Source organism: Peromyscus leucopus, chromosome 8b (genome assembly GCF_004664715.2).
Source record: "Peromyscus leucopus breed LL Stock chromosome 8b, UCI_PerLeu_2.1, whole genome shotgun sequence".
Classification (NCBI taxonomy): domain Eukaryota; kingdom Metazoa; phylum Chordata; class Mammalia; order Rodentia; family Cricetidae; genus Peromyscus; species Peromyscus leucopus.
This window is the reverse complement of record NC_051086.1, coordinates 66343912-66368348: the sequence shown is the minus strand read 5'-3', so window position 1 is coordinate 66368348 and position 24437 is coordinate 66343912. Positions and strand designations below refer to the sequence as shown.

The following is a 24437-nucleotide window of genomic DNA, read 5'->3' as shown; positions in this document are numbered from 1 at the left end:
GAATCTAAACTTGAATCCACTCGATGCCAGACTCTCTTTTTTCAACCTCTTGCTGCCTTCAGCTGTAAATATGTAAATATTTTAACAAAATTCTCTCTCATATTGTGCCCCAGCAGCTGAGGCTGAACATCGCAACTCCCTTTCGGCTGAGCTCACTATAAAAAGCTAGATCAGAGATCCACTTTATCAGCTTTTGCTGATTTTCCCCGGGGAAGAGGGAATGACAAACACTCCCGAGAAGGCAGATACCGTGTGCACGCAAGAGAGCTGAAGGGTTCGTGGGGGATAAAGCTGAATGAAAAACAACAGGCAGTGCATGCCTGAGATGTGAGCTGGGAGGAGATAAGATTTAGATGCACGCACGGCCTGCTAGGCTTTCACTGTATTCTGGCATGGAGGTGTCTGGGTAGAGTTTCAGCTGTCCAGTTCTCTGTGGCTGTGTACACCTGAAATTAGAATGAGATATATTATTCCGTATAAATATGTTTATGTCTCCACACATGTTGTGGTGGTTTGAATAAGAATGGCCCCCATAGGCTCATATATTTGAATGCTGAGTTATTAGGGAGTGATACTACTTGAGAAGGGTTAGGAGGTGTGGCCTTGTTGGAGGAAGTGTGTCACTGGGGGTGGGCTTTGAAGTTTCAAAAGCCCATGCCAGGCCCGGGCTCTCTCTCTTCCTGCTTCCTGTGGGTCCAGACATAGAATTCTCAGCTACGTCTCTACCACCATGTCTGCCTGTGTGCCACCATGCTCTCCGCCATTATGATAATGGATTAAATAAACCTCTGAAACTGTAAGCAAGCCCACATTAAATGTTTTCTTTCGTAAGAGTTGCTTTGGTCTTGCCAGGCATGTTGGCACATGCCTTTAATTCCAATTCCCTGGAGGCAAAGGAATCTCTGAATTCCAGGCCAGTTGGCCCGTGTGAGACCTTGTACCTTCAATCCTGCTTTAGCCTCTAGAGTGCTGGGATTATAGGTCTGTGCCAACTCAACAGGCTTTTATTGTTTGATTTTATTTTTTAAAAGATTTATTTATTTTATGTATACGAATGTTTTTCCTACATGTGGATATATGTACCATGTATGTGCCTGGTGCCTATAGTAGTCAGAAGAAGGTGCTGGATCCCCTGGAACTGGAGTTATAGATTTGTGAGCCACTAAGTAGGTGCCCGAAACCAAACCTGGGTCTTCTGCAAGAGCAGCAAATCCTCTTAATACTGAGCTATTTCTCCAGTCCCTTGTGTTGTGGAATATTCTTTCACACTGTGTGAAGATGTGTCACCATGATTAGTTTAATAAAGAGGTGAATGGCCAATAGCTAGGCAGGAGGTATAGACAGGACTTCTGGACAGAGAGAGCTCTGGGAGGAAGTGCTGAGGAAGCAGGATGGGCAGTACAGAATAAAGGTAACTGAGCCATGTAAAAGAACATAGATTTAAAAATATGGGTTAATTTAAGTTATAAGAGCTAATGGGACAAACCTAAGCTAAGGCTCAGCTTTCTTAATTAAGAGTAAGTCTCCAAGTCATGGGGGGGGGGTTGTGTGCACTGGTGGCCCTAAGAAAAATCCATCTACACCCTTGTTTTTAATGAGAGCAAGGTATATTATCAGCCAGGTGTAGTTCAGTAGTAGAGCTCTGTCTGGCATGTCTAAGGTCCTGGTTTTGATAGCCAGCACAACAGCTTTGCACACACAGATAAACACACTCACCATTAACACTTCTCTCTTTCTGTAAAGGAGCAGGATTTTTGACATCTCAACTAACTGGTCTCAGCTCTCTTCTTGCTATCTGACACTAGAGGACGAACTTGGCTTTTTTAGTTTCATCACAAATTCCATCCCTTTCTTCTATCCTTAACTCCATCACCATCACCAGGTGGCCAAAGCTGCCAAGTTCTGCTGCTTACTGGGGCTGGGCATGGCCCCCTCATTCAAATTACATCTTCACCAATTTTCTATTTTCAATGGTTTCCTTTACTGCCTAAGGCTGGCTGATCTGGAACTTGCTCTGTAGACCAAGCTGGCCTCAAACTCAGAGATCCACCAGCCTCTGCTGTAGCTAGAGTTTTCCTGCCTGGCCCACAGTCAGGACAAATCTTTATCACCCGCCAGTCCCACAGCCACTCAGACCCAACCAAGTAAACATAGAGGCTTATATTGCTTACAAACTGTATGGCCGTGGCAGGCTTCTTGCTAACTGTTCTTATATCTTAAATTAATCCATTTCCATAAATCTATACCTGCCACGTGGCTTGTGGCTTACCGGTACTCTACATCTTCCTTGTCCTGGCGGCGGCTCCAGGCAGTGACTCCTGCCTTCCTGCTCTTTTATTTCTCCTCTCTGTTAGTCCCGCCTATACTTCCTGCCTAGTGACAGGCCAATCAGTGTTTTATTTATTGACCAATCAGAGCAACTTGACATATAGACCATCCCCCAGCACAGCCAAGTGCAGACCATCTCAGACATCTGCACTCAGGCCCGTGGTTCTAATCATCCTCTATGCGGACCTGCTGGGTAAAGACACGAGGAAACCGAGAACGGGCTCCCACAGGACATACAGAACATCTCACAGCACTCTGCCTCTGGAGTGCTGGGATTAAAGGCATGTGCCACCATACCTGGCTCTAAGCTTTAATTCCTTTTCACAAATAGGAAACTAAGCAGGGTGGGATCGTGCCCTGAGGTCACCACTCCCTTTATTCCATTTCTTTCTTTCTTTTTTTGGTTTTTCAAGACAGGGTTTCTCTGTGTAGCTTTGTGCCTTTCCTGGATCTCACTCTGTAGACCAGGCTGGCCTCGAACTCACAGAGATCTGCCTGCTTCTGCCTCCCAAGTGCTGGGATTACAGATGTGCGCCGCCGCTGCCGCTGCCGCCGCTGCCACCTGGCTATTCCATTTCTTAATCTGTTTATCTCCTTGAACACAGGACTTAGCTCTATTCTACTTCCTGGTGCTCCTTTTCTCCTCAAATTTCACATTTTGTAATTTACCCTGCTCAGCGTGCTCCTTTTCATTATAAATCTTTACATTAGAGTTACCACTAATAACCACACAACTGAATCCATCCTAGGCTGTTTTGAGATTTTTCTCTACCAACTTTAGCCTCAGGCAGACACTTTGGACAAGAGCAAAAGGCAGCTACATGTGGTGGTATTCTAATTGTACTGAAATGTGATTTTGATTGTATGTTAATAAATAAAGTTGCCCGGGGGGTCAGAGCTATTAGAGCCATAGCAAGAGTGTGGTGGTGGTGGCACATGCCTTTAACCCCATAGATCTCTGTGTGTTCAGTGATACAGCCAGCATTGGAGACATATGCCTTTAAGACCTGGGGGGCTGTACATACAGACAGTGACGAGGCACATGTGTTTGGGTTTACAACCAATGAGAAGGCAGAACAACATACTATAAAAGAAACGAACAGACAGGATATAGTCTCTTTTGGGAAGCTGGGGACACCGCAGGCAGAAGGGTGAGATTTTAGCTCTGAGCTCTGACCTCTCGGCTTTCTCTTTTACATTGTTTCTGTGTTTCTTATTTAATAAGACGGTTAGTTACATCTACAGCTACATTCTTCACCAAAATATCACAAGATCAATGTCTGGGCAACATGTTAAATTAAATCTTCTCCTTTGAAACCTCTTAGCCAGGACTCCACAGTTCATATAACTCTCAGCACCTCTGTCTTCCATGCTCCTACTAGTACGGCCCAGTAAGCAGCGCTTAAAGCATTCCACTGCTTTCCTAAACCAAACTCCCAAAGTCCCTATTACTCCAAACAAAAACATGGTCCAGCCTATCACAACCATCCCCCAGTCCCTGGTACCAACTTCTGTCTTAGTTAGGGTTTTTGTTGCTATGAAGAGACACCATGACCATAGCAACTCTTTTTTTTTTTTTTTAAACCCTGGCATGATAGAACATTGGAGGGCCTGGGAATTGAACCTCTTAACCACTGAGCCATCTCTCTCCTCTCAACAGCAACTCCTACAAAGGAAAACATTTAACTGGGGTGGCTCGCTGACAGTTCAGAGGTTTCGTTCATTATCATCATGGTAAGAAGCAAGGCACCATGCAGGCAGACATGGTGCTAGAGAAGAAGCTGAGAGTTCCTACATCTTGACTCACAGGCAGCAGGAAGTGGGCTCTCACACAGGGTGTAGCTTGAGCATAGGAGACTTCAAAGCTCACCCCACGATGATACACTTCCTCCAACGAGGCCACACCTCCCATTGGTACCACTCCCTTTAGAGGCCATTTTCTTTCAAACCACCACGCCAGACTTGGAATGGGTACAGTTCTTGTACTCACTCTGGGGGACACAGCTGACTTCTTAGGGAATAGCTTTATCATGAATACCTTAGATTTTACAGGTTTTATATATATATATATATAAAATAATATATATATATATTATTATATATAAAAAAATAATATATATATATATATATATATTATTTTTTTTCAAGACAGGGTTTCCCTGTGTAGCCCTGGCTGTCCAAATCCACCTGCCTTTGCTTCCCCAGTACTGGAACTGAAGGCATGTGCCACCATGCCTGACTGATTTTATGGAGTACTATATCCTGAGTGTTGGAGTGGTCTGTGACTGGTGAAGTGGGATGGTGGTTTAGGACTTTGGAATCAAAGAAAGATCTAGGTTCAATACCCTACTGTGCTTTCTGGCAGAGAACATAATGTGTTTGTTTTCCTGGTAGAAATCTATGTTGTACAGAGTTACATTTTCCTTATTGGTAAAATGCATATCTCAGGGGAGTTAACAGGTGATTTATGGAAAGTGCCTTTCACAGAGAGCCTGGCACACAGTAGGTGCTCAATCACCATTAGTTCTTCTGGCTCTTGCAAGAAGGAACAGAAATCAGGGTACTAGGACTTAGAAGCCTTGCTGCTACTAATAAAAGAAATAATGTGATTTATTTTTTCAGTACTGTTTGGGGAAAGGCATGTGCTTCATAAATATGTATTGGAAAGTACTTAGCAAATGAGTAGAAATAATAAAAATATGTCAAAGTAAACAGCTCCTATAAATATGTCACTTGGTAGACAAATTAGTGTTTTATTACTACTAAATACTACTGCTCGCCGAAAAGGATTTCAGATTACTCGCACAATGGGTACATTATTGAATGCCTCTGCGAAGGGCACGATAAAGATGAAAAATAGTGATGGTGATAACGCCGAAGGTGGAAAAAGGAGGGGTGTGGGTAAATGCAGCTCCGAGGCCTCGCTCCAGTGATCCGCCCATTAGTTAGCAGTACTCCGATGCTTTAGCCATAAAATGGACCAGAGGGCCCTGAGAAAAGGATTTCCGTGGGGTGCCATGAATCCAGGTCTTAATTATTGAGTCCAATTAAAGGAGTAAGTGCACTCCTTTTCAGAACTGGGCACTCTGCTTGTGAGCTAAGTTAACAAAAAGAATCCCAGGTATGGGCCTCATCTCACCTCTGCTCTGGATTTATTATATGTTATTATATATCTGTGGCTATAATTCATATCCAGAGGAGGGGAATGTGGTGGAGAGTATGTGAGCCTCCAGCAAGGCTCACAGACCCATTTCAGAAACACAAGAGGGTGAACCATGTTGGCACATCAAGGGACCAGGAACCAGAGAAGGAAGGAGGAGTCGATAAACGCCTTTGTGGAAGAAAAAGCCCAGAAATAAGCAGGCAAGAGAAAGGCATGACTTTCAGTTCAGGTGCAGGGGGCTCCTAGAAGGCGGAGCTCCCCGTGGATTCAGGTTGGAGAGAGAAATGGTTTCACTTCCTGGCTCTGCTTTTCTCTGTGTGGAAGTGGGAAAATTACTTAAAATGTAGATCCTTCTTGATAACAAGCAAATAACAGTACAGAGCTTGCTGGGCTGTTTTGAGAACTGGAAACAGTAATGACACTTGTAAAGTGACAGCCTGATACGGATAAATAATATTTTAGCTCCCGTTCCCTTCTGATAGTCCTTACTTTAAAATAATACAAGGGGTAGAGCACTATTGTGGTAGAGCACCTGCCTAGTAGATACAAAACTCCCAAGCACCAAAATGTTGAAGAAGTAAAAATACAAATTGCTCAGGAAATCTCTGAGAGGTCTGTGATAGGAACCTGAAGCCTGAGAAAATGATGTCACTAGACACCAGGAAGAAGAATTAGCATTTATATGACTTCCATGACTAGGCATCTCCTTAGATCACTGGCTAATGATCCCCTATGCTACCCTGGTGTTTTATGCTTTACTAAGGCCTTTGTGCAGCAGCTCATTTAATCTGCAGGCCCGGCCTGCTTTTCCGGGATGGGGAAGAGTTCGGGAAGGTTAAATACCCACCAAAAGGTGCACAGCTGATGAATGATGGATGGGTGGCCCCTACCAGTCATTTTCATTGTACTGCAGCCTTTCTCGGCTCTGTCCCCGCCTTTTTTTTTTTTTTTTGGTTTTCGAGACAGGGTTTCTCTTTGTAGCTTTGCGCCTGCCTCGAACTCATAGAGATCCGCCTGCCTCTGCCTCCCGAGTGCTGGGATTAAAGGCGTGCGCCACCACCGCCCGAGTCCCCGCCTTCCTAACGTGAAAGCAGCTAATCCTAGTAGGAACGCTAAGGTTACGATGCTTCACAGACTTGCCTTTTAACATCTCCAAGTGAGTTAATACACTGGGTGAGTCTGGGTTTCTTCCACCATGAACTGGAAAACTGTCGTCTGCCGGGTACAGTGAAACATGAAATCAAGGGTTCAACATAAAAGCAACTTGAGGATGTTAAGAGACTCGCTCAAGGTCACCCCACGCACGGGGGTGGGGGGTGGGGGGGGAGATTGACTCAGCCAAGACTCGAACTCTGGACCCCATACCTAGCCGGGCTTCCGCCGGGCCCCTGCAGCCCGAGCCCGCCGGGATTCCGCCAGAGGGCGCTCGCGGAAGCTGCGCTCTTAGACCGCCGCGAGCCCAGACTCCTCTCTATGGTGGCGCGGGCGCGGGCGCGGGGGCGGGCGGGGCGCGCTCCCGCGGGGGGCGGGGCCGCACGTGGGGCGGGCGGGGCCGCACGCAGGACGGGCGGGGCCCACGCCGAGCCGCGGGAGAGCCGGCCGGGTCGGTGGGGGTGGACTTCCTGGGGCCGCGCGTGTGAGGATGTGGTGCGCGCACCCGGGCGCCCCTCAGCCCGGGAGTCGCGGCGGCGGCGGCGGCGGCGGCGGTGGTGGTGGTGGCCGTCCCCGCAGCTCCGCTGCCTGAGTGGCCGCGGTCCAGATCCGGCCTCTGCCCTCCCAGGTGCGGCCGGGGAGCGTCCGCGGCAGGTGAGGAAGGCGGTGGCCGCGGCGGGTCGGGCCGGAGGACACGGTGCTTGCTCTCAGGCGGTGCTCCCGGGGGTGTGGGGGCTCCCGCTGCGCTCCGGGAGTCCGGGCAGCCCCATCGTCTCAGGAACTCTCCCGCCGCCAGGTCACCCTACACCTGTCCCATTGAAAGTGCCGCAAAGCATTTCGCCTGTGTGCGCCGTAACCCGGGACGTGTGTCCTCAACTTGTGTACAAGTGTCGTAAGAGCCCGGCAGGTCCTGCCGGCTCCTGCCTGGGGTGGTAGGGTGGTGGTGGGGGGTGGAGGATGCATTTCTGTCGGACAGAGAAAACTGAGGCAGAGCTTCGGCGGCACTGGCTCCCTTCCTCCGGGAGGACCCTGAAGATTCGGAGTTTGGAGGTTAGATGGGAAGTTTGGGATTGCTGCTCTCCCCTCCTCCCTGCCAGGGTCGGCTGTCTGCCTCTGGAGGGTCGACCTCTGTTCCCGAGGTGTGTGAGGTCGCCCCTGTGTGGCCCTGACCGCCACTCAGAGGGAAGTGGGGCCCCTCTCCAGCCGGCTGCCCAGGAGACATTTGACCGGGCACGGGGGAAGTCTGGTTAGACCAGGGGAGCCCGCAGCTTTTTCTGGCATCTGTCTGCTCAGAGCTTGATTGGCGGCTGGCAGACACGACAGAACCGCAGCTTAATTTCTCCTTTTTGTGTTAGGCTGTCATTTTGGGGGTGTATGTGTGTGGGTCCTGGTTGTGTAATCAAGGAAGAGTACCACGTTCCTCTCTGTCCACCACGGGGGAAGATTATTTTTAGCTCGGAAATGGGACTTTACCCACAACTCTCACTTGTACCCTGGTTAAAGGCCATGAACAAACACCCCGGGGTGCATGTGGCCTTCTAAGAAAGCAGTAAGCTCCTTCTGCATGTTTTGGCTGGTGGCTTGGAGAACCAAGAGACTTCCCTGTCCCCTCTTTTGAGAGCCTTGTGTCTCGCCACGACAGTCTAGTGTTCTGAAATGTGGCAAGGCTGTTTGAGTTTTGTGGCATTTTTCTAGGAATGGGAGGGGACTTGGTCCTGGGCCGAGTTTGTAGAGTTCTAGGACTGAAGTTGGCCATGATATTTCTTCTCTGGCAACTTATTTATTCTTCCCTCTCCCCTCCCCCACATTCTTTCACATTCAAAGAAATAGATAGTGGCAGGCAAGTGTTTCTGAAACTTTTTTTCCCTCATGTTTGCTAATTCTGGATTCCAGAGTACAGTTCAAAAGTTGTGGTGTATTTATTTACAGGTTTTTGGTTGTTTTTTTCCCCCTTTTTTGGCGAGAGGGGGTGGAGGTTCAAGGCAATTTCTCTGTGTATCCTTGGCTGCCCTGGAACTCACCCTGTAGACCAGGCTGGCCTCTGCCTCCTGAGTGCTAGGATCAAAGGTGTGTACCACCATCGCCTGGCAATTTAGAGGTAGTCTTGCCTTTGAGAACGGTTGGGCAGTGTGGAGGACAGTAGTAGATTGATGTGGCAGGTCTAACTAATAACTTGATGGTGTTCTAAGATGCCCATGTAATAGGGGACACACACTCACCTTAATGTTTGTTTAATTGGGAAGTCCAGTTTAACCACCTGCTAAAATTGTAACAAAAAAAGAGAAACTTCTCAGAAAGCTTAACGCTTTTTCAGGCTCACTATTCACCCAGCCAGTTGGCCTAAGTGTTTAGTACCATCTAATAGAAATGCCTCTTAAAGAGATTTTCATGAACTAGTTTAACAAATAGCAACATTAACAAAAAGATGGCTTCTTTTCCAAGTACAGGAGCCTTGTGAAGTTCAGTGCAGCCACATCTGGCTCTGGGTGTTACCTGCTACTTTCTGACAGCATCTACATAAACGTAAGGAATGTTGGGGAGGGAGCTAAGTACATGGTTTTTATTCCTATCGTAGAATCTTTAATATGGCTGTTATTTTAATGGTAGATGAGGGACTTTGACACCCAACTTGTGCTGCTAATTCGTTTATGTTTGGAGAGGAAAGAGAAAGATAAACTGCTCTGGAGTCTCAACTCTACAATCTAGAGTTTAGTCTGATTCAGAGTTTGCTGAGGATAGATGCTTCAGATTGCTGCTAGTGAAGTCTCAAGGGAGGGGCTGCTTTGTTTTGTTTTGTTTTTGGAGGTGATAGTTGCTGGTTATTAGCACCATGGGGGGGGATGGTGGTCTGGTAAGGGGTAGAACTAAGGTGGCTTTGCACATAGTAAACACATACTGTATCAAGGAACTACAGCAGTAACTCCTTGGTTATCTTTGTTTGGCTACTGATAGTTACCTGCCGTCTATTTAAGAATGATTTGGGCAATTGTAAGGGCGATCTTTTCATATGCAGGCACGGACTCCCATTCTTTAACAGGGAAATGTTCCAGTTCCTTTCTCGTTTTGTGACTTTATATTAGCCATGGAATTTTAAAATCCTAAAACCAATTGGGCTCTCAGGCTCACATAAAGGTCATCTCAGATAGGTAGGAATTGACCTCTTGTGTTTATTGTCCTTAGCCCGCCCTGTCCCTAGGACTTAACAGTTGCTGGACTCTGGACAGTTGGTCACAACTAATTCTGTTAAGCTGATCTTAGTCTAAACCCATTATCTTTTCTCTTCCATAAGATGGTCACGAAGTTCCTTCTTTGCTTTTATTCAGCATATATGGCTGAATATTCCATATTTTTGGAGCCTGTTTACATCTGAAGTGGAGCTAAGCAGTTGGTTAAGAGTCCTACATGTTTAAAAACATTTCCCTTTTACAAAGCAAGCATAAAAATATGCATTTCTTCTGGGAGAAACCCAGCTCTTTGAGTCTGACAGTAAAACAAAAGCTGGTTTTTCCAGCTTTCTGCCATTAGGAAATCTGTGTTAAACTTTTCCTTACTTTCTGGTTTTGCCAGTACAATGACTAGTCCGTATTGGTGAGTGTTGACCCAGTGGTACTGGGAAACTCTGAAGTCTCCTGAGCCATCAAAAGAAGGTCATATTATTTTCAGTGTAGCTTTCAACCTTGTTTTATTGTGAGGAGTTTCCAGAAGTCAGCCACTCCTTGAGAGGTTCAGTTTGTTACCCAGGCATTCTTGAAAGAGGTTGATCTCAGGGCCGCACCTTTTGGAGGTTTTGATTCATTGGATGATGACCTACATTTTGAAACCATCTGATTTCCAAAAGGCTTTCCAACTGCTTCTGAGGTGAAGCCTAGTTCAGGAACCACTGTTGTATATGTATTTGTAAGTATATAAGTATGTACAATAAAAGCATAACATACATCAAGGCTATGGAACTTTGAAAAAAGGAATTCACTTCTGCTTTCTTAACTTTTTTTTCCCAAGACACAGTTTCTCTGTGTTGTCCAGTTGTCCTGGAAGCTGGCTGTGTGGACCAGGCTGGCCTCAAATGCAGAGATCCGCCTGCCTCTGCTTCCCAAGAGTGCTGGGGTTAAAGGTGTGCACCACTCCCCTGCACCCTGCTCCTGGTTTAACATTTTAAAAATTGAAATGGGATGCACTGAATTCTTTGTAAATTGGCCGTCTCTCTGATAACATCGTGATATTTTCCGGGATGTTTGGTTTGCTAGAATAGCCCATTTCCTAGTTGTGACAGATAAACAAAAAGCTTTTATGACTTTTATATTCATTGCTTTACAGCAAGGCCCCTCTACTGCATTATCTGCTGGGAGTCATGAGGGAGGGTTTTTGGTGAAAGTAGCTCTCTTTATCCCCTGAGTGGACAAATGAATGATAATGTGGAAACAACTGGAGGTTTGAATGGGTAGTGGAATGTAGTTATGATCAGTGTGGGATGGCAGAGATGCCTGGGGCTTTGTGTAAGATTTTAAAATAAAACCAACATACTGGTTATTTTGTTTCTTGTGGCTGAAGCTCTTACTGAAATTAATAATGGATGTTTAGTAAATCGTCAGGAAGTTTTAGTCCCAGGTTCTGTGCTGAGTTCCTGGGAAGAAGAAAAGTTGCTCAAGCCTGGAAGGAGCTTAGTTAAAACAGCATTAGGCACTAGATATACTAAGGAATCAAACTTGGTTTTAAGAAATGGAATAACCTAGTTTTGAAACCCAGCTGTTCATTTCATGGCTGCATGAGTTTAGGGAAATTACTGAACCTCTGTGAGCTTTATTTTCTTTCTTTTAAATTTTTTTTTTTTTTAATTTTATGTGCATTGGTGTTTGACCTGCATGTCTTTGTGAGGAAGTCAGATCTACTGGGACTTGAATTAAAGACAGTTGTGAGCTGCCACGTGGGTGCTGGGAATTGAACCTGGGTCCTCTGGAAGAGCAGCCAGTGCTCTTACCTGCTGAGCAATCTCTCCAGCCCTGAGCTTTATTTTCTTAATCTAAAAAATGAAAGTATCTGATGGGATTGTTCTATGGATTAAAAGATGGAAAGAAAGTATGCATATGAAGATTAAAAGAGGAAATAAATGCTCTTTGTATTTTTTTTCTCTTTGTATATTGAGGCAGCTCATTTAAATGTCCCTTTAGTTTTATCTCATTGGATTAGTCGGCCTTTTTTTTTTTTTTTTAAGATTTATTTATTTATTATGTATACAGCATGTATGACTGCAGGCCAGAAGAGGGCACCAGATCTCGTTACAGATGGTTATGAGCCACCATGTGGGTGCTGGGAATTGAACTCAGGACCTCTGGAAGAGCAGCTAGTCCTCTTAACCTCTGAGCCATCTTTCCAGCCTCCTAGTCTGCCTTTTTTTTTTTTTTTTTTTTTAATTTTCTGGATTTGAGGACAGAACCCAGGGCCTTGTGCTCTACCACTGAGCTAAATCCCCATCCCCTTGTGAAATTTTTGTTTGTTTGTTTTCGAGACAGGGTTTCTCTGTCTAGTTTTGTGCCTTTCCTGGAACTCACTTTGTAGACCAGGCTGGCCTGGAACTCACAGAGATCCGCCTGGCTCTGTCTCCCAAGTGCTGGGATTAAAGGCATGCGCCACCACCGCCCGGCCCCTAGTCTGCCTTCTTAAAATAGATCTTTTTGTTTTTGGTTTTGCCAGTAGTTCATAGCAGTGAATTTTGACCCAGTTGTGATATATTGTCTATCAAATAAAGCTTGCCTGAGGGTCAGAGGACAGAGCTAGCCACTAGATTGAACATAGAGGCCAGGCAGTAGTGGCACACACTCTTTATCCTAGCACTCCAGCACGAGGCAGAGATCCATCTAGACTACAAGAGATTGATTCATTCTAGGAGAGAAACAGAGCCAGGCAGTGGTGGCACATACCTTTGATCCCAGTGCTTGGGAGTCATACGCCTTTAATCCAAGCACTTGAGATCTCATGCCTTTACTTACTAACAGTATTTGGAATCACGCACACCATCAATCCTAGCACTAGGAAGGAAGTGATATGGCTGGGCAGAGAAAGGTATATAAGACGTGAGGAGACAGGAACTAGTGCCTTTTGGCTGAGGACTCAGAGGCTTTCAGTCAGAGGATTCATGGAGATAGGATCTCACCTTCCATTCGGCCTGAGGATTCAGTAGCGGTGAGAAATTTCTCTAGTAGCTTGTTCCTTTGTCTCTGATCTTTCAGCATTTACCCCAGTATCTGGCTCTGGGTTTTTTATTATAAGGCCATATGCAATGCCCAGTGGCTTTGGGAGATCCTGAAGTCTCCTGAGCCATCAAAGGGACATCATGTTTAGTGTCGCTTTCAGCCTTACAGCTTGTTGATTGTAAGAAGGTCCCAGAAGGCAGCCATTCCTTGAGAATTCATTGTATTCCATTTCAGTGTTTAAAATGTTAAGAAAACAGAAGTGAACCTCAGTTTCAAAGTTCCATCAGACTTGATGTACAGCTGATAAAACTATCTTCTTGTACACATGTGTATAGGTTTATGTCATCAATACCTAGGTCCGTATCCGTGCCCTGCACCAGTGGTTCCCACACTAGGCTGTGTGCCAGAAGCAGTTGGAGAGCCTTTGGGTTTGAAAAGATGTTTTCAAAGTGTAGGGCATAAGGTTTTGCTACATGGACCTGGATGGCTTCTGTTGTTTTCTTTGAGGAAGTCACTGTATGTAGCCCTGGCCTAGCCTAGAATGTGCTGTGTAGACCAGGCTGCTATCACGCGTTCCACTTGTCGCTGTCTTCTTAGTGCTGAGATTAAAGACGTGCACCACCATAACTTGCCTGGTCTCTGTTGATCTTTATTGCTTTGGTTTTCCTCATAAATGCTGGGATTACACTGTGATTGGCTTTACAGTAACATATTTGTGTGTGTGTGAGAGAGAGAGAGAGAAAGAGAGAGACAGAGACACAGAGAGACAGACAGACAGACAGCGTCTCACCTGTATAACGCAGGCTGGCCTAGAATTCAGTTCTTGTGCCTCTGCCTCCTAAGGGGTACCTGGAGTATCTGGAGCTTCAACCTAAGGCCTCAAACATGGTAGGTAGGCAAGTGCTGTTCCACTGAGCTTCATCTCTAACCCTCTTTTTACTTATTTACTTATGTATACATTTTAGATTTATTTACTTTAAGCGATGAGTGTTTTGTCTGCATGTATGTCTGTGCACCGTGTGCATGTCTGGTGCCCATGGAGGTCAGAAGAAGGTGTGAGATCTCCTGGAGCTGGAGTTACAGATGGTTATAAGCCACCTTGTGGGTGCTAGGAACCAAACTTGAGTCCTCTGTAAGAGCAACAAGTGCACTTAATTGCTGAGCTGCCATCATCATTAGTCATTGTACTGGCTCGTTTTATGTCAACTTGACCCAAGCTAAAGTCATCTGGGAGGAAGGAGCCTCAATTGAGAAAATGTTTCCCTAAGATCAGGCTGTAGGCAAGCCTGCAGGGCATTTTCTTTATTAGTGATTCATGGTGGAGAGCCCAGCCCTTTGTGGGTGGGGGGTCCTCCTGGGCTGGTAGTCTTGGGTTCTATAAGAAAGCTGGCTGAGGAAGCCATGAGAAGCAAGCCAGTAAGCAGCACCCCTCCATAGCCTTTGCTTTAGTTCCTGCCTCCAGGTTCCTGCCCTGCTTGAGTTCCTGTCCTTACTGCCTTTGATGATGAACTGTTAAATGGAGCTGTGAGTGAAATAAATCCTTTCCTCCCCAAGTTGCTTCTGGTTATGGCTTTCCTCACACCAGTAGTAACCCTAACTAAGATAGTTATCATCATCAGTTTGAGATAATTGTCCAGGCTGGTTTTGAACTTGTCATTCTCTTGCCTCAGCCTCTCCAGTAGCTGGGATTATAAAAACATACCACGCCTAGCTAGCTAAGGTATCTGTTAAAATCCAGCCTGCCTCTCACATCTTTGTAGGAATGAAACCCACTTAGCTCTTTAGAAAGTATACAGAGGAGCAAGGACTAAAGAGCTAGAGATTAACTGGGTGGTGATGATGGCGCATGCCTTTAATCCCAGCCCTCAGGAGACAGAGGCAGGCTGATCTCTGTGAGTTCGAGGCCAGCCTGGCCTGCAGAGCGAGATCCAGGACAGCCAGGGATATACAATGAAACTCTGTCTTGAAAAAACAAAAAAGAAAAGAACCAGAGAATATGGGTGAGAAAAATGAAACCACAGGACAATGAGCAATGCTTTAATTTTTTTTTTTTTAAATAGTGGAGTGTTGGCATGTGCCCAGAATTACTACCTGCAGTAATAAATTAATAACATTATCCAAATTCTGCTTGGTATATTTGGACAGTAGCCCAGAAACTCAAATTAGGCTAGCAGGCTTTGAGGGTGGCCCTGTTCAGTAGTGCCTGGCATTCGTTTGTTCCCATGTTTCCCTTTCTCTGGGTCTTTGTCCTTTCTGTCCCTGCTCTTCCTTCTTCCAGGCTGCCCTTCCTTTCAACTTGCTGATCCTGCCGTGATGATTACAGGCTGGGCTCCTGGAACTAGAGGCAGAAGGCGGCTGCTGGTTTGCTAACACCTGTCTCCCAGCGAAATGAATAGGCTCTTTTGTGGGTAGGGTGTTAAAGAAGCTGATTAGTACAAAGCGGGCTCCGAGGGCCTGCTAATGATACAGCATATGGAAATCATGGGTGATTTGGAACCATTGGAGACTGTGTCCCCCCTTACACGATGTCTTTATTTTTTATATTGGATTATCGTATCGGCCGAATTTTTGCATGTGACCTATGAATCTGTTCACTGCCTAAACAGACTAATTTCTGTCATATTGACTGGGAATCATTTATATTCTGTAGAAGTCCCTACCCTTAAGGGCCTTTGTATTGTTCAGTAGTTGTCTAGTGTGTAATACAATTAAAGTTTTGTTCACTGAGCGCTGACATAATTAGTTTAATTTCTGCCCCTTTATACATTCCTGTTGGCAGCTGGAAAATTAAAATACTAGATGTTGCATAAAACTGCTTTTTTGAGGGTGATTTTACTGTCAGTTGAATGGACTTAGGCCCCAGGGTACATTTTTTAAGAGGTCTCATTCAACTTGCCTGTAATGGTCTCCTTCTCTGTATAGAATTAATGTATTAAGACACATAATTGGCTATTTGAGCATTCAGCAGAGACAAGGTTTGGCCTTTTACCCCGTGATTATATTTTTTCCTACATCTCTTTTGAGGAAATGTGTGTAATTTTTGGAAACTCTTAAGTATATCACAGTTACATGAGTACAGGACTGTCTCACGGCCTGAAGACGGGAGTGGTTCTCTCTGATAAGCCGTAGTATTTAATTCTCTCCCCGAAGGGTCGGTCTGTTCCTTTTAGATCATAGCACTTGTAAAGTTGATGGGGAAGTGGGAAGGCTGTGAAGCCCGGTAAATCCTTTCATAATTTTCCTGTATGTTTCACAGAAATGGCTTTGAGTGTTCGGCAACTGAGCTTGCTCTCAAGGAGGCTTTACATTTAATTATTCTAATCCTCACTTAATTTCCTACGGGGTTCCTAGGGAGAGTCCCACCAGGCTGCTATCGTGGCTATGACCTACACGGGTTTTTATCTGTGCTAAGGCGCCAACCTTTGTTTGCTTTATTTATTGGAACTGAAAAGTGACCTTGGTCTGGTCATTTCTCCATTGCCCTCTTGTGTAAAGGAGTCGGCACAGCTTTCCTGCTGTTTCAGCAGCCTTTCCAGAGGAGCACAGTGGAAGTTTTGGAGGGGGTTGGGGCGGAGATTAGGCTTTATGATGCTGCCAGGCTGGTCTCCACCTTGTGGGTTCAGGTGACGGCCCTGCCTGGTAGCTGTGAATGGCTTTCACTGGATGGGTGTTACTTGACTTTGTCAGGCTGCTAACCTCCTTGTCTCCTAGTTTAACATTCACCCTCGGCTACCCTAGCGAGGGAAGACACGGCTTCACTGCCTCTGGGTTGTGGAGCCCTCGGGACTAGTTGATCCCCCCACTCAGAATGTGGCTCCCTCCAACAGGAGGGGACTCACCCCTGTTTGCACCAGTAGGGTTTGCTGGAGCATTGTAACTGACCGGATCCTCCTTAAGGAATTGCTGCCTAGCCATCCCTACAGGTGTCCAGAAGTCAGGCCAGCTGGAGGCTCCGCTGGCCCCTGAGTGGTCAAGGGTAGTTCATTAGTAGTCTGCCCACCATTGTTTATTTGCTGGGTTATGTTAATAGATTTGAAAGAAAAGAAAGAGCCTCCCCCCTCCCCCACCCCACTTTCTTGTTTTACCTCATTTGTTTTGGAAACTTTCTAGGCTTGGGATGATCTCTCTTGAACACACTGACCTAGTGACAATATGAGTCAACACACTGTATCATAAAATGTGTCCTCCACCCCCTATTTTTCTTCCCTTTTTACTCAGTCATGACTAAGACTAAGATACCTGCTTTGGAAATAACCATTGCCTCATCCTCCGTCTGTTGGTTTCCAGGCTCCCCCAGGTCTTGAGTTAGTTAGGTTGGGTTGTAGCCTCCCTTAACCATGGAACTGGACCATGAGCTGTATTTGAAAACGCTGGGTGAATGCACCAACTTGGGGAAAGAGCAGTGTCTTCTAGCACTCCAACAGGTGGGCCAGTGGAAGTCCAGCTGTTCTGAGGAGCAGTTTAGTGTGGTTCTCTGGTTTTTGGAGCTGTGTAGCTATTGTTTGGACAGTGTGGATTTCTGTTGGAATAGAGGGGCTCAAGAGGCTAAAATTATATATATGCAAGGGGGTGGGAAAGAAAATCTGCCAGGCAGTGGTGGCTCACACTTTTGATCCCAGGAGCACTCAGGAGGCAGAGGCAGGCGGATCTCTGTGCATTCAAGGCCAACCTGGTCTACAGAGCAGTTTCTAGGACAGCCAGGGCTACACAGAGAAACCTGGTGGTGGTTTGAAAGAAAATGGCCTCCCAAAGGGAGTGGCACTATTAGGAGGTGTGGCCTTGTGGGAGTAAGTTTGTCACTGGGGGCGGGCTTTGAGGTCTCTTTTGCTCAAGCTTTGCTCAGTGTGACTCTGAGACCACTTCCTGTTGCCTGTGAGTCAGGATGTAAGAACTCTCAGCTCCTTCTCCAGCACCATGTCTGCCTGCACACCACCATGCTCCTTGCCATGATGATAATGGACTAACCTCAGAACTGTAAGTGAGCCACCCTAAGACAAATCCTGTCTCGAAAAACCAAAAAAAAAGAGAGAAACTTTGCCCACCTCTAATTCTGACCACTTGGGAGAGCTGTCGAGTCTGTGTCAGATCGTAGGCGTTCACTAAGTGGGTGGGAAGAGGGGAGGCAGAATAGTTCTGGAGACCTTGACAAAAGGCCCTCTACTTCCTCTGGTCACCTTTGGTCATACGGTTGGACTGAACACTCCGGTGACAGGCCCAGCTCAGTGTTCCCCAGTGTTGTGGAGCTGACACCGGTGTAGACCAGCAGCAGCAGCCTGTGGGATAGTGACTGAGCCCAGCAGGTGCCGCAGTGCACGGTCAGTGCCCTCAGACGGTTTTGACCAGACTCCTAAGTCAGCCCTTGACAGTGCCTGAGGGAATTTTTCTTTCTCTTCCTTCTCTCTCTCCCCCTTTTCCTCCGCCCCTCCCTTTTTCTCCCCCCAACTCCACATTTTGTTTTGCTTGCTGAGGCAGGTTTTGCTGTAGACCAGGATGGCCTTGAACTTGTAGCTCCCTCTATTTGCTTTCCTCCAAGTTCGCCTCCCATGTGCTTTAGTTACAGGTGCACACCGCCACACCTGCATTAAACTTCCAAAACTAGTATCAAAAGTGAAAATATTTTTAGAAATACAAATACTTAAAAAAAAAAAAAAGTACAGGGACTGGAGAGCTGGCTCAGTGGTTAAGAGCACTGGCTGTTCTCGGTGCCTACATGGTAGCTCACAACCTAGGCATGCATGTGGTCCACATACATACATGTAGATAAAACATTCACATTGAATAAGTAAATAAAATGAAATTTCTTAAGGAGAAAAAAGCCTCTAGAACTTGGGTTTAGTTCAGAGGCAGAGCACTTGCCTAGCACATGGGAAACCCTCGATTTGGTTCCCAGCAGTATGAATGTATGTGTACACACACACACACACACACACACACACACACACACACACACACCCCTCTTCTGGTTCTGAGAGAAAGTAGGACAAATTTAAAGAGTTCTGAAAATCATGTCAAGTCAGGTTTTGATGCTGTGACATGTAGCTAAATGTTTGTTTTTGAGGCAGGGTCTCACTAGGCCTGGCCTTCTAACTCTCCATTGTCTGGCCTTCTAACTCTCCATTGTCCTACCTTAGATTCCCAAGAACTGAGATTACAGTTGTGTGTTTAACCTCCCCAACCAAGCATCACTTTTGAAAAGGGGGGCAGGCTGGGATGGAATTTGCTACTACAACATACTTTAAATATCAAAGTAGTAAAACATACTTTGTGTACTATTTAATATGCTGACTATAACATCTTTATCAGATATAGCACAGACATTTTTTGTTTTGGTTTTTTTTTTTGAGATAGGGTTTCACTGTGTAGCTCTGGTGATCCTGGAACTCCCTTTGTAGACCCTGCTGGCTTCAAACTCACAGAGATCCACTTGCCTCTCCTCCTGAGTGCTGGGATTAAATACATGCACCACCACCATCTGGATAACATTGTGTGTTTTTATTCCTAGAGCTTAGTGAGGTTATGTATCTCAAATTTTAGTTTTCATCAAATCTTTTTTAAATGCAGATTCCAGCCCCATGTGGTGGTGCACACCTTTGATCTCAGCATACTCAGGAGGTACAGGCAGGCAGATCTCTGAGTTCAAGGTTAGCTAGGATTACATACTGAGACCCTAAACAGATTCCTTGTTTCTAGCCCAGGCCTGTGGCATCTAGGTGCATGGAAGTGAATTGGTAGCATTCTGTCTGATACAGCTAATCTCTGGTTCCCACTTGGAGAAGGTATATCTGTGAGGAAACAAACAAACAAACAAACAAAAAACTCACATGTTCAAAACAAAAAACAAAAAAGGTTGAGAAGTCTGATTTCAAAGAGGAGAGAGCCAGGGCACAGAGAAACAAGGGGCTGGAGTCGGGTCTGCTGTCTCCTGATGGGGGCTGTTTCTCGATACGACAGCAGCATGCTTCCTTCCCGCCTTCTGCGCTGTACGACACAAGCCGTGAGGCTGTGAGAGCAAGGGCGCTTTGATTCCTTGATAACAGCAATGACCAGCTGGCCCTTGGTGGTGGGGAAAGTTAGCGTATGGGGCTGGAGACATGGCCCAGAGATTGGCAGCACTTGTTGCTCTAGAGGGACCTCATCTCGGTTTGGTGCCCAGCACTCACAGGGCAGCTCACAACCCTCTGTAACTCCAGTTCCAGAGCACCTGAAGCCCTCTGTGGGCACCAGGCATGCATGTAGTGCACAGACATACATGTAGGCAAAACATCCAGACACAAAGTAAGAACAACAACAACAAAATTGGTGTTTGAGGAAAAAAAGAGAGAGAGAAAAGCTAGCATGTCCTAAACTGTGGTGAAGGGCCAGCTTTGTAAAGGGTTCCCCCTACCCCCGACCCTCATCTGTTGTCAGTGTTCTTGTAAATTATAAGAGGAAAAACGAATAGAAAAACCATGGGCTTGAATGTCACAGCAGTGTCAAAGTGCTGTGAAAATATCTTAAGTGTTTACATGGTTTTCTCTCTCTCGATGAATCTTGCGCACACTTTGAATAGCATTGTTGTAGGTGGTTCTGAGGATATCTGAAGAATTTGATGCTGTGGGTCTGATATTTTCTCTCTAGTGCTACCTGTAGCTGTAGCAACCAAGTGAGACTCCTTTTCCTTTCTGAGGAGAGATGTTCTGTCACCTGGGGAATTCCTAGGTCAGAACCATAAAATGCAGTGTGAGAGACATTACCTTTGATGTATTTAAGAGTAAATTGGTAGAACTGTATCAGGAGGCTAGTCAGCTCTTTTGACCAAGTACTTTCATTTTTAACTTCTCGGCCTGTCATGTGTAACTCACCACCAACAAATGAAAGACAGAGACTAGAAAATGAAATTTTGAGGTGTGTAGTCTGAGGCACTTCATCTGTGCTGCTTTCCAGCTGTCCTGTGTAAGAAGTGTGGGAAGAAGTGTTAGTCATTGTATGTCTGTAATGTCCAAATTGGTGTCTGTTTGGGGCTGGGTAAAAAACTCTCTTCGTGTATGCTTTTCATTCCGGTTTGATTGATTGTTTAGTTGTATGAAATTTTGAACTCGAAAGACTATTGGAGCATTTGGGTAGTTAAACAATAATGAAGCTGTTTGGATGTTCACAGGGAACATGGCTTCCTGTGTCTGGACTTTGCACAGAGATGGTTTCAGTTGTTCAGAAGCAGAGCTGGTTTGAAAATGCGGTGTCTGTGGCTTCTGACACAGCTGTCTAGACTTCGGGCCACGCTGGGGCCTTTGTACAAATATTGCTTAACACTTTTGGAGAGAGTTTGTGTTTCTGATTCCAATGTCTCTGTTTGTTTGTTTTTTTTTCCCTGAATAGATGAAGTTACAAAGAGGAGAAAGGTATTGCTCCTCTCCAGGTTAATTCCTGGCAGGTAGCTTTCTCACAGCATCTCCAACTAAGGAAGAGTGAGTGCTTTATGGGACCGCTCTTGACCTTAGGCCTTTGTTTCCTGTTGATGACTAGTTGGTTGGATAGCCATCTGTCGGGTTGTGAGCCATCTTACAGTGGGCCTTGGCTAGTATAACTTCCATCAGGAAAGGTAGACGGGGCCCATGAATAAGGGTGCAGATGGCTTTAAAAGTCTCTGCTTGCCCTGTGAAGTCTTGAATGTCACATTTCCTTTGGTGACAGATGTAATAAAACTGTCTCTACAAACAGCCTCCTTCCTATTGGAATCATATGTTGACTCCAGGCGCTTGGGAAGGTGGGTGTGTTCAGCAGGGTTTATTTTACTCATTCCATTGTGAAAGATGATCATTTTCTGAATGAAGTTGTATGCTTTCTAAAGTAGGTGTTAGGAGAAAGCCTCCCCCTGCTCCCCCAAATAAGGGTTCTCTGTCTAGCCCTGGCTGTCCTGGAACTTTCTCTGTAGACCAGGCTGGCCTCAAACTCAAAGATCAGCCTGAAAGGCTTATTCTTGCCTAAAACTTGGTGTAAGACTGATCAAAAGACTGGCGTTTCTCTTGCTGTGTGGAATATGCCTCTTTGTGCTGTATTTTATTTGAATGAGACGTGCCAACTCAGCGCTCCGCAGTAGGGTACTTCTCTAGCACATGCTGGGCACTGTAGGTTCCTTTCTGTACCACAAAACCCGAACAGAACAAAACGAAACACACAGCATGTGCCAGGAATTTTGTGCCGCATCACCCCTTTTAGCCCTCCTGGCCATCCAGCAGATGTCAGGTGCTCTTACCTGGGTTCCTTAGATATGCAAGCACCCAGAGCAGACCCAAGGCTGCCAGCATTAAAACTGAACCAACTGAGTGTAGTAGTTGATTATAGTTGGTTGTTTACTCTTTTGGCTCTTTGTTCTTTGCTCTTTGGGGAACGCCACCTAGCTCCCAAATAAATCATAATGAATCTTTTTCTTACTTAAAAATGCCGGCCTTAGCTTGGCTTGATTCTAGTGAGCTTTTTTAAAATTATCCCATCTACCTTTTGCCTCTCGACTTTTACCTTGTTCTTTTTCGCTATATCTTTTCTTCCCTTCTTTTCTCACTCCTCGATCTCCCTTTCTTCTTTTTCTTGCTCATTGATCTTTTCTTCCCACATTTCTCCTCCCATTTATTCTCTCTGCTTTCTCTGCTTGCCAGGCTGCCTTTTCTTTCTCCTGCCTGGCTATTGGCTCTTACTAGACCTTTGGTGCCTGTCCTAGATCTCGCTCTATAGACTAGGCTGGCCTCGAACTCACAGAGATCCACCTGGCTCTGCCTCCCGAGTGTTGGGATTAAAGGCGTGCACCATTGCCATCTGGCCCAACCAGGTGTTTTAGACAGGAAAGTAACACAGCGTCACAGAGCTAAACAAATGCAACACATCTTTGCATCATTAAAACAAATGTTCCACAGCATGTTTTAAAATAATATTCCGCCAGGCAGTGTTGGCGCATGCCTTTAATCCCAGCACTTGGGAGGCAGAGGCAGATGGATCTCTGAATTCGAGACCAACCTGGGCTACAGAGTGAGTTCCAGGAAAGGTGCAAAACTACACAGAGAAATCCTGTCCTGGGGGGAAAAAAAAGAAAAGAAAAAGAAACAACATTCCACAACACTTGAGTCCTCAGCACTAGGCTGCCACTGCTGCCCACCCTTGCAGCTCATCTAATGCACATACTGAAGGGTTCACAACACGCCCCCACGGTCGCATATACCGGGCGGACACTTCCGCCTAGCCAATTCCAGGTCAGGATAGGCATTTCCGGGTCAGGGTGTCTCTTGTAACCAGGATACCTGGCGGACCTGGACACCTCTGCCTAGCAAGTTCCGGGTCAAGGCGTCTCACGTAACCAGGATCCATGACGTTACATGGCCACGTAAGCGCGCACACGCGTGGAGTAGTGACGTGACCTGGCCACGCCCCCAGCCAGTTTTAAAGTGGAGCGCCATGTTCCCAGTTCCTCTTCTTCTCCACGCACGTGTCTCTCCCACAGGCCTGCGCACTCGATCCCTTTATCTCTAATAAACTCTATAAGTGGATTCTGTCGTGTTTCGTGACATTTCCTTGCAGGGTAAGAACACAACGCAGCTAAATAACTAACACATACTTTTCAGACTGGGCCTTTATAGCTAGATTCCATTTCATATAACTGGACCGGGCCTTCACAGATAGATTCCATTTCATATAATGTGGGCTTAAAACTTCCTTTGAGACATGGGCCTCCTTCTGTGGAATGCTGCTTAAAAATGATGTATTTGTTCTTTATTTTCCTAGTTTCCTTTTTGTTAGTACTAAAGAATTGTCTTACCATTTATTCCTAATCCTAAAATTTTAAATGTATAAGTCAGCCACCCTGAAAAGCTAAATATCTAAGGCTTTGGCTTAGGGAAGATTTCATCGATGGGTTTTCAGATCATTTTTCTTCTCTATTTTTGAACACATCATCTTGTTTCCTCACATCTTGCCTTCCTCACAGATGGAATCCTATATGAGCTATGTTGATCGGCTTGCACGTTGGAAGTGATATTAGTGAGATATTTTGCTAAAAGGCACTGGTCATGTAGGAAAGTGTAACATGGCTCAAGGAGAGGGCATCACAGGAAATAGAAATACCGTCGTTATCTTTTCCTACCCTCCATCTCGTATGTGAAAGGCCCTGCTGGGTGGCAACTACCCACAGTATGAATGTCAGTCTCACACTGTAGACACGCCATGAGCTCACTTACCAGAGTCAGTAAACCTGTTTGCAGCAACTACCCCATGCATGAGGCAGCCTGTCTGCTGACCACACCTGGATCCTATAAGGAAGCAGGCTGGGCAAGCCGTGATGACCAAGCCTTTAAGCAGCACAGGTCCATGGCTTCTGCATCAGCTCCTGCCCCGTTTGAGTTTCTGTCCTGACTTCCTTCAGTGATGAACAGATATGGAAGTGTAAGCCAAATAAACCCTTTCCTCCCCAACTTGTTTTTGGTCATGGTGTTTCATCATAGCAATTATAACCCTAACTAAGATATCATGCATCCTTCATCCAGTTTTCCCCAATGGTTACATTTGTTTAACCACCATCAAACCAGGAAGTTGACATGGTACACACACACACACACACACACCACATTTTGTGGTACCTTCTT

The 24437-nt window shown here is 45.7% G+C and overlaps 1 protein-coding gene across 2 annotated transcripts in view; it reads left to right on the top strand.

The window, feature by feature from the left end:
• Positions 1–7104: 7104 nt before the first annotated feature.
• The window catches only part of Rffl (ring finger and FYVE like domain containing E3 ubiquitin protein ligase), a 69652-nt gene continuing 52319 nt past the window's right edge, over positions 7105–24437 (top strand). Inside the window, exon 1 of one of the 2 annotated variants that reach the window (XM_028866990.2) lies at positions 7105–7297. The gene's annotated coding sequence lies outside the window, so the exon portion shown is untranslated. Of the gene's footprint in view, positions 7298–7491; positions 7694–24437 lie in introns of those variants that run through there. The other variant, XM_028866994.2, reaches the window with a different exon arrangement.